Source organism: Chelonia mydas, chromosome 4, assembly GCF_015237465.2.
Source record: "Chelonia mydas isolate rCheMyd1 chromosome 4, rCheMyd1.pri.v2, whole genome shotgun sequence".
Lineage (NCBI taxonomy): Eukaryota > Metazoa > Chordata > Testudines > Cheloniidae > Chelonia > Chelonia mydas.
The window spans coordinates 79,264,666-79,275,579 of NC_057852.1; the positions used below are offsets into that span (position 1 = coordinate 79,264,666).

A 10,914-nucleotide genomic window follows, 5' to 3' on the forward strand; every position below is an offset into this window, starting at 1 on the left:
TGAACTTGCACCATGTAGTAAGCATGTCGTCTTCACTTGTTCTCTGATTCAGCAAAACACTAAGCATAAGTCCCAATGTGTATGTGCTTTGCTGAACTGGAGCCCCAAACTGACAATGCTGTTCAGAGGTCTTTGTATGCCCTAGATGCTATCAGGCCCATCCTACAGCTCTGCCTGTGAATAGTGCTCTGTTCTCTCTTTTACTTGTAGCATGAGCAGAGAGAGAAAAAGCCTTCAGATAACCATGGAGATAGATGCAGTATAAAAGCCTCAGTAGCTAGCTAGATTGGATTGATAGCGGCACACTAATCATCAATAGCACCGTACCACTAGATCCTACAGCAAAGAAAGGCCATGAACAACACTGATACACAACAGCGGTAAGCACTGGGGAGATGTGGAGAGGAATCTGGAGCTTGTTGCTGGAATCAAGTTGAATCCAAAATCAAAGGCAAGAATAAGGATCATAGCTATGGGTAGAGGACTGGATTCTTTGTGGGGGTTTTACAGGGTGGTAGTGCTATGGTAAGGGGAGAGACAGCAATCGGTGGAATAGTTAGAAAGAGGGTTATAAAAGAAAACAGGCCCAGGACTCTGAAATACCCTTGGGGTCTAGAATTTCTCTTAGCAGACCTGGCTGGATTTCATCATACAAACTGAGCAAATGAAAGATTTGATCTAGGGATTACAGCCCAGAACTGGAAGCCATGAATGATTGAATTTCAGTTCCTGCTCTGACAATGGCTCTCTCTCTCTCTCTTTGCCCCCACCCCCCATTTGGGTGAGTCACAATTTCTCTAGCCTAATTCTCTTGAGTGTAAAATGCATGAGCGTACTTATTTACCTAAATCACAGGCAAACATAAGGGGATATACTTCCTTCCCTAAACTACCAGGGTGCTGTGAAGATGATTTGCAATGTGTTTTGAAGGTAAAGCACTCTAAGTGCTAATTATTAAATCAACAGTTTATCTGACTATGTTATTGAACTGCTAATAAAGTAAGTTACATAGTTACAGGTTTGAAAAGCCACTTTTGCTGTCTAAAAGATATAAAGCTTTTAATTAGCAAATGTTTGGAAAGTGCTTTACCCTAATGGAAACAGTTACAAAATACAAACACTTGAATGCAACTATAACTTCTGGATATATTATCTAAAGCTTTTTCCCCTGAAAATAATAATTGCATTTGGTCCTCTTTCTGTAATATTGCTGAAAAACTTGATTATGTTTGTAAAATTCTGAAAAACAGAAGCCTTACACTGAGTATATATAATACCAAACTATGTTTAGATGCAGGAAGAGATTAAAAGTATTGTTCTTATTAGAGAACAGCAGCATCTACTGTGTTCTAAAATTTTACATATTAAAGGGTTTTCTCAAGCCTAAACTTGCTATTGCTACAAAAAAGAAATGCTCTTAGGCCTGTGCTATTTCAGAGAGCTTCCACTCTCCCAAGGGTTCTGCACTACATGCGCATACCTGACCTGCTAACCAGAATGCCATCACAGAACTTCAGTATGTGGTCACATAACTCCAGTATGACCAGGGTGTGGTAAAGATTAGATCCCAAACTGCATTCCTCCATTTGGAAAGCTATGCATCCCCAATCTTTCTGGCTTTGGAATGCTGGTCTTACTAGAGAGGGTAATGATCTGCTAAAACTTGAGACAGCACTACAAGCAGGCCGAATGCAATCTAGGGAGATAAAGTAGATTTTATAGGTATGCAGAGGTAACAGAATCTGATCATGGCTCTAGTCCTGGAATTGGATCCAGGTGGGTTTAGATGCTTGTGTAACCCACATTTTTTATACTGCAGCATTTGGCTTTGGCCCTTCAGGAGAGAAGGGAAGCAGTGGGGAGGATACATGGATCTTAACTAGGTAGTCTGTATTTCTGCAAAACATAATGCAGGGAGGCATAACTCAGACATAGAAACTTCCAGAACAGGGCATGGCAGTCACCAGACATGCTCACTAGCTGTTTTGAGGCTGTATAGGAAGTTTTCATTGTGGGCAATCCACTAACAGGTCACAGCTTAGTTACTTTCTGAGAGCAGAGCCAAGAACAGAGCAAGAATGGGGAGACGGTTTTAAATGCAAGAGTTAAAAAGAGCCCTGTGGCCTCAGCCACTGAACTATACAGGATCAAGAACTGTGTTTGTTGTGAGTGCTGGCTCCCAATATCTGCACTACTTTGGATACAAGTGAGAGCTATTCCAGCTTCATTCACTAGAGAAGCCTTCCATTCAGGTAATGTTTGGTCCACTATGGTGTGTTTTATGAGGGAGAGCTGGAGGGAAGCATTTGTCAACCCTAATGGCTACATCACCTCTGGAAACTTACATTTAGCTATTAGCTGACTATTCTATACTGGGATTCTGTCTCAGTTAAAGAGAGAGAATGGTGCAACATGTAGTGAGATGAGGGTTTGTGAATTCTTGCCTGACTTACCTGGGCTTATGAGAAGCAAATGTTGCCCTATAGAGTGAGATCCTTACAGAGATCCAGTAAATTTATATTTGATATGCTGATCCAAATATCTCTACCACTTTAGATACAGGCTACAGATGTCTGTTTCACCAGCAATTGACAGGACCAGTCAGCAATTAACCCAAGAGGTGGAATACTGCTAGCTATGGAGAGTCTCAGGCTCTTTGCTGATAGGGTTCTGAAGTGTTTGAAAGGACTGAGATTTCTGCCATTCTTCTCAAGCTCTGAAGAGTCCAGGTGTCACACACTACATGCTATGATCTGTTGTATTAAATTAGATGGAATATATGAGCCAAAGGTGTTAATGTAATCCAGTCACTGTTCAATACTGTGTTAAACAAGGTTTGGGGTTTTCTACAGAGGCCTCAGCCTGCTTAGTACTATGGCAAAAACACCATTAAAAATCCTTTTAACCTTTTATTAAAGATAAAGAAAAGGAGATCAGATAAACCATTTGAAAAGTGATGTATTAATTATGGCTTTCATCTTAATAACATCCCTTGTTCCCTTTTCTTTCAGCTGGAGAGAGTTTTTAGAAGGGGAAAGCCCTCCCTAATACCATCTAAGACTGTCAAAAGATGCTAATAACTGACACTTGGGGGGAAAGGAGAAGTTAGCTGAGATGGGCTGGAGCTGTTGTTGTTAAAGTCCATTCCCATTTCATCACAGGAATGTTTGGGATTCATATGGAGCTGGTATAGGTGGTGAGGTCACTGGGTCCCTCTTACTGATCTGATCTGGTCAGGATATCTCTCAGGAAAAGGATGATGAAGGCCTGGGGTTCTGGGAGATGGTGAGGGTGGCAGTCCTGATAGTGAAGCTTGTTGCAGTAGCCGATTTTTCTTTCAAAGTCTTTCTTTAAGAACCCCAATATGGAATGATGGGTGGAATAGCTCATCCCCTCATTAGTTTGTCTGCCAATTAGGCCTAGTTTCTGATACGCCAATTTTGGTTCACTGGTTTCTGGTTCCACACTTTTCTTGTTTACCATACGTGACCTATTCTTAACACAGTCCTTGAGTTATATCAGTAAGCCTTTTTTGTTTGGAATAATTCATTCTGTCTCCTTTTTGCGCCTTTTTCCATTAACCTTTTGTTATAGATTATTGTGACATCTTAAGAACTTTTCATATACTGTAGTGAGGAGGCATGGCCTCCTTTGGGCACAGAGCGAATGCCACAAGCCACCTGGAGGGCGGAGCCAGGAGGGCCATGCCCCACATGCCAGAAGCAGACGGGCAGAACAAGAAGAAGTATAAAAGGATGGCCCAGCAGCTCAGTTGACAGGGAGCTGTTGAAGGAGACAAAAAGAACAGAAGTACTTGTGGCACCTTAGAGACTAACAACTTCATGAAGGAGACAGATGCTTTTTCCCTGCTGCTGGAGTGGGACACCAAGGAGAACTGCTGCTGCCCCGGAGACCAGCCTGAGCTTCCAGAGAGCCCTGCCACACCTGATGCTGAGGAGCTGCTGCTGCTACTCTTTGCAGTGGATCCCAGGGAGACTGAGGATGACCCCTGGACGCAGGTACACCCAAGGGGGAGAGTAGGAAGCAGCCCAGGGAAACCAGGCAATAGTCTGGTTGAGAGCTGGCCTGATCCCTGGATCCCCGCTGCCACTGTTAGGGCTCTGGGCTGGGATGCAGTGGAGTGGGGTGGGCCCGCATCCCTCCCTGCCATCCCACACTGGGGTGGCAGTACTTCCGCCTCTGTAGGCCAGGAGACCTGCACTCCTTGGGCATCCCTACCCGAGCTCCATAGACTGTGCGTGGCGCTCACCTCTACCTGAGCTCCAGAAACTGGGCTGGTGCTACAGCTCTGCCTGACTGCAGGCCAGAGCTGTGACTGTTTGCTGTCCTGCTCTGCTTAAGAGCTGGGCCAATAAACTACTACTGCCTTGCCTGTTTTCAAGCTAGAGCCCAGACTGTTTACAGCCCTGCCCCGCTTGAAGGCCAGGGCCCATTGAGAACTGCTAATTCTCCCCTTTTTTTTCCTTTATGTGCAGAAGACTCTAGCAGTAGCCGACCAAACTGTGAGGAGGCGTGACCTCTTTCCGCCACAGATGCACGCCAGCTTATGTGTACTTTTTACAGTTCAGAATTAAGGAACACTTGCTGGTCCAATTATCACAACAGGTCACACTTTAAAGACTGTTAAAACTTTAAAAGAAGATCAGAGGGGTATGTGTGCTGGTGCGATGGCTGAAGCATGTTATGTGGAAAGATTACATCTGAATATGTGTAACAGAAACAAAAGGGGGAAGTCTGTATAATAAACATCAGTAGATTTACTGTCTTAGTAGCTTTTGTTTAAAAGCTATTCTTAGAATTCCAAATATTATTAACAATGTTCTGTACTATTTACACTGTGTTGGCATGCATCGAATGTTTGTTTTACTAAGAAAGGATACTCTTTGAAATTGGGAAATATATGTAAAACCCTGGTAAATAAAGGTAAATAATAGCCCTGCAGTTTACACTACTAAATGTCTGCCCAAAGAGCAGCCTGGTGATAATGAACAACCAAGAAAGCTGCAGAGAGAGTGGACTTCAATATCACCTGAATGAAGAACATGATAAACTTTGCATTTGTTGCAAGCTGGTGGGTTTTATCTCTTTAAAGGCACAAACAGATCTTATTTATTCTTCCGAATGTTGCAGGAAAGGGCTGGACATTGCAGAGCTCATAGGTTTGAGAAAGTTCAGAACTGGGTTTTGTTAGGGTCACCTGCTACCATCAATCAAGTCTGGTGAAGACAAGAGTGTCTGTGATAACTGCTGGCAGGCTGTTGGATTCAAAGTGATTGCTGTACAGCCCTCATTCACACCGAACATGAACTGCATGCTGGCTGCATCTGTGTCCTAGGAAGAGAGCCACAAGCAGCAGATGCATTTTGGGGCATTATAATACAAGCAGTGATACAACCTCTCACTGGTCTAAATTGCACCTCAGAATGTGACATAGCATCCCCAAGAAATTGATCAAGCTGATAGAAAACATCTATAGCAAGTTGAGTGTGGTGAGAGTTAACAAGGAGATGACAGAATGATTCAGGATGATATGAATAGAATATCAGGACATAGAAATGAGACAAAGATGCATATTATCACCGGATTTGTTCAACTCGGTACTGGAAGCAGTAATGACCATAGCACTGAGAAATGAAACAGGAGGAGTCATGTTATGTGGGAGGATAGTGCACCTTAGATTTGCAGATGATATTGACTTCACAGCACTGACCAAGAAGTTTTACAGAGAATAACTGACAGAGCAGAAAATTCTGAAGACTGATGATGCATTGGATAGGCACAGTGAAGAATGACCTAGAACAAAAAGGTTTACAGATGTATAAAAGCTGAGATGCTGGCACAAGATAAAAAGTGGTGGAAGAATTTAATTCAGCCCTTTCACTGCTGCTGAGCTGGTGGACAGGAATCAAAGAAGAAGCCGGGAGGTTTAGCTCTGTGTAATGCTTTCTGAAAAGACAGAACTTTGACCTGTGCTTCAGCAAAAAGTTAAGCTGAGGTGCAGGAAGAAGGGGAGTGTAGTTACACAGAATACTGCCTGAGCATCCCCTGCTTCCCTCCATTACATCTGCACCTGTGCACAGCCCCATTGACATCAACAGGGCTCCACATGGGCAAAGGGCTGTCGGGGCAGAACTGATGGCAGGATTCGGACCCACATGTGGAGAGCAGGACTGGATAGGTGCACATTCTACTCCACAAAAGCTAGTGCTGGCGTTTAGTGTTAATCACAAGACTCAGCTTTTTAAGGAGAAACTTGTTTAGCCTGGAAATCCAAATCTTTTTCTTTAGGAAGCTTCTTGCAGACAGAGACCTCTTCAGTACATAGCTACAGGCTAAACTCTGCAGCTGGCATTCTGCATACTGTCGCCTCTACAGTAGCTCACTCACTGTGCCCCCACTCCAATGGCAGCTCCCATTTCTTATTCTATAATTTATATCGTATTAACAACATTCAAAAGGATTACTAAACATTCTGAACCGATTTCTAAAATATTGATTGCAGGGACCTCACACTGACCCTGTGCCTTTCTTCTAGGACTCAGACTTTCCCTCTGGAATGTATATTATCATTTTATATGTCAGTGTAACACATGAGGGTGATATACCAACCCAGTTTTACTGGGGCTGTATTAAGGCATAGGCACTATGGGCTTGTGTTTAGGGCCTAGCTCCTGGAATTATTATTACCTCAGAATCTCAGCTTTCAGGGCAGGGGGAGAGAGTTTCTAGTTCTCATGGGTGTGAAGAGAAGTTTAAAATGGGACCTGGTTTAACTGATTCATTAATGTTTGCAGAGAGCCTGCAATGATGGCTTGGAGAAGTGCGTGAAGTCCTGAACACCGTATGGAGATGAATAGCTCCAAGCTGCCCACTGCTCTGGGGTATCCTGCCCTACATCACCCTAAAAGAGGACTGTGTGTGACAGGAAGATAAATGCAGCAGGTCCTGCCCACTTACTCAGATGCATGCTGGAGTAAGAAATGGAGGCACCCTCCCCCCCTCCTGCTGCCACCCCTGTTTCTCCAGACCGTGGGAGGGGACATCTACTGCTGCTCCCAAAGGGAGGGAGAGGCCCTGTTGTTGCTCCCAGGAATGCCGGGATGCTCCTTGCTGCCTTTCTGGGATGAGAGAGGGCGTCCCAGCTGCTGCCTCATCTTGTGATGTCCCTAGGGCCCTGCATTGCCTTAGTCTGGCCCTAAATTTACGCCAGAGTAATGCCATTTATTTGAAAACAAATAAGCCTTGTGTCGTGCTGCTTGGTATGCGATATGGCCAAGAGCGCCAATCTCAGGACAGACTGCCAGAACATAGGGCCTCTACCCCAGACTGGTAGTGTATTATACCATAACACTTCACCATGCCTGTAACAAATGCGTGCTTCCAAAATACTGCCCGTGTTGTTATGGAGCCACAGACAGTCTCCTTCAGGCCCACTAGCCCAGGGGTGGGCAAACTTTTTGGCCCGAAGGCCACATCTGGGTGGGGAAATTTCAAGCAGGGCCATGAATATAGGGCTGGGGCAGGGGGTTGGGGTGCGGGAGGGAGTGTGTGGTGTGGGATGGGGCTCAGGACAAGGGATTGGGCAGAGGAGGGATGCAGGGTGTACAAGGGGGCTCAAGGCAGGGGATTGGGGTGCAACAGAGGGCTGAGGGAAGGGGGTTGAGGTGCAGGAAGGGTGCGGCATGGGGCTCAGGGCAGGGGGTTGGGGTGTGGCAGGTGGCTCAGGGCAGGGGGTCGGGGTGCAGGAGGGGTTTGCGGTGTGGGCTCCAGCTTGGCACCGCTTACCTTAAGTGGCTCCGTGGTGGAAACTGCATGCAGCGGGGCTAAGGCAGGCTCCGTGCCTGCCCTGGCCCTGCACCGGTCCTGGAAGCAGCCGGCACCACGTCTCTTGCAGCCCCTGGGTGAGGTGGGGCAGAGGGCTCCGTGCGCTACCCTCACCTGCGAGTACCTCCCCCGATGCTCCCTTGGCCACGGTTCCCCTTTCCCAGCCAATGGGAGCTGCAGGGGGAGTACCCGCAGGCGAGTATCTGCCCCACCCCCTCCCCCAGGGGCCGCAGGGATATGGTGCCGGACGCTTCTGGGAGTGGTGCAGGGCTCGTGGCGCCATGGGTGTGGCAATCCTGCGGGCCAGATCCAAAGCCCGGTTGGGCTCTAGACTCTCATGCACCACCCAGACAAACCAGACTTCTATGATTAGTGATTATTAAAACCAGAAATCCCATATATTAGGTTCTTCCAGTTCCAAAGAACCAGACACCCACCCCATGTCAATATATACTTCAGATCTTACCAAATACCATGCTGCAGCCCATCTTTAGTTAAAGATTTATTTATAAAAAAGAAAGTTATTAAATGGTTGAAATGAATCATATACATTACAGTTGATTTCAGAGTTTGCAGATCACGATAATAGCAGTGATGTTAAATCTCCTAGCCTGCGGTACGTCTCTCTAGATCACCCAAAAGACTGTGGGTCCTCAGTCCGTTGTTCAAAGCTTTCCTTTGTTAGAAATCATAGTCCAGAGCGCTGGAGCAGGAAAGAGACAAAGAGATGTCACAGTTTTCAATATATACCCCCCGCTCCAGTCCATGTGCATGGAAAGTTACTGGCACAAACATGGAGTCAGGGATCACGTGTTCTACCTGCCTCGCTGAGTCCCTGGGGATCCCTTGTCTAAATGCTCTCTGAGGCATCCTCAGGAGGAGCCCATTGAAAGAGCCTGATTCTCCTTAATGGCCTGTCAACGATGGCTGACTGGTCTTGCTGTAAATCTGTCTTGTGGGAGTTACTCAAGAACACAATGTTTGAGATACAAACACAGAGCAAAGATTCATAATTTCATATAAGTGATAATACACACATGTAAACAGGATAACATTGTTCAACAGATCACAACTTTTCCAATGATACCCTGCAAGGCATATTTTGTATAAGATTTATCACAATTGTGCAATAGTGTTGATAGATCAGTGGTGATCTTTCTTTTTCTACAGCATAACAAGTTGTCCATGAGAGAACTATAAAATGTACTATATGTCTACAAAGAAAATCCAGACAAGTTAAAGCCCCAGGAGTGGTGTTTTTATTATTATTTATTAATTACTTGTCCAGATTTTCTTTGTACAATTATACTAAACATCCTGGTGTCCTCATGGAAAGAGTGAATTGGTTTTGACTTTCATTTAAGGTTGTTGTAAGAGCAGGGGGGAAAATGCTGTGACAGGGGAAAACTCATTCTTTGTTCCCTTTGATTCTCAATGCTGCATTCATTAAATCCAAAGAGAGATTTTTCTCTTTGCTGTGGAAAAACATGGAAAGAAATTTCAACTTTTAAAAATTGACTTTGTTGGTAAAGGCAGCCATTGTTTCTTTGAGCTGTGTTTGCCTACCTGCTATTTTTAGTCTGTCTGTTTAAATTGGCTTTTTCACATGCTGCCACCAGCATTGGAATTTTTTCATTAATAGATGGAAATGATGGAATTGTCAATAATGCAGAAAAGGTAAAAGCATTCAATAAACATTTCTGTTCTGCATTTGGGAAAAAGCCAGAAGATGCATTTCATCATCAGCATATGATATGAATACTTTCATTCCAACAGTAGCTAGGAGGATATTAGACCTCTTTTAAATCAGCAGGTCTAGATAAAATCAAAGAGTTTTAAAAGAGTTGGCTGAGGAGCTTGCTGGACTGTTAACATTGACTTTGTTCCAACACTCATTTAAAAAAAAAATCAGGAAGTTCCAGAAAGTCTGGAAGAAAGCTAATGTTATGCCAATATTTAAAAAAAAAGGTAAGTCTGATAACCTGTAAGCCTAACATCGATCCTGGGCAAAATAATAGAACAGCTGAGATGGGATTTGATTAATAAATAATTAAAAGTGGATGATATAGTTAATGCCAATCAACATGGGTTTATGGAAAATAGATCTTGTCACACTGACTACATCTTTTTTTATGATCACTTTGATTGACGGACATAATAGTGTTGTTGTAATATACTTAAACTTCTGTAAGGCATTTGACTTCATGGTACTGCATAACATTTTGATGAAGAGGCTAGAATGATAAAAAAAAATCAATATGGCACAAATTAAATGGATTAAAAACTGACAGATCTCAAAAGCAGACTCATCACTGAGTGGGTGTGTTTCTAGTGGGGTCCTGCAAGAATTGATTCTTGGCCTTGGGCTATCTAACATTTTTATCAATGACCAACATAAAATCATAATTGAAAAAGTTTGCAGAAGACACAAAGGGTGGGAGAGTGGTACATAATGAAGAGAACAGGTGACTGATACAGAACAATCCAGTTCACTCTGTAAGCTGGCTATAAACCAACAATAAGTGTTTCTACAGCCAAATGTGTAGTCGTACATCTAGGAACTGAGAAGGAAGGCTATGCTTACAGAAGGGAGGACTCTATCCATCATAACCCCCAAAGTCTTTTTCACAGTCTCTGCTTTCCAGGCTAATCAATTGAACATAAGCTTCTAGTGCAATGCTGTGGCCAAAAGGCATGGGTGGCACGTGAACTGCCGGCTCGGGGGGGGGGCTAGCCCACAGCTCCGCCCCTTATGCCTCCTCCACCAGAGCCCAGAGCCCCCCACCCCACTGTGGGGGGTGCATGGCCCCACTCCCAGAGCACGGGAAGGCAGGCGGTGCACAGCCACAGCCTCCCAGCCCTGGAGCACGGGAAGGCAGGCGGCACGCCTCTGCAGCCCAGGGGCGCGGCAGGCTGCTGGCCACAGCTGCCCCAGCTCTGGAGCATGGGAAGCCCCAGTGGAGAACTGGGCTGCTGGAGCTGCATGCAGGGAGCGTCACGGCAGGGGGCAGGGTCACACCTGGCTGTTTGCGGAGGCAAAGCCATCCCCCCGTCTATGCGACCCGCTGC

The 10,914-nt window shown here is 45.0% G+C and overlaps 1 long non-coding RNA gene across 1 annotated transcript; it reads left to right on the forward strand.

Annotated features, from left to right (window-relative positions):
• Window positions 1-242: 242 nt before the first annotated feature.
• Window positions 243-10,141, forward strand: LOC119565996. Its single transcript, XR_005225000.2, has 3 exons — window positions 243-380; window positions 3,595-4,019; window positions 4,497-10,141. It is a non-coding gene; the product is annotated as an uncharacterized LOC119565996 (long non-coding RNA).
• The last annotated feature ends 773 nt before the right edge of the window (window positions 10,142-10,914 follow it).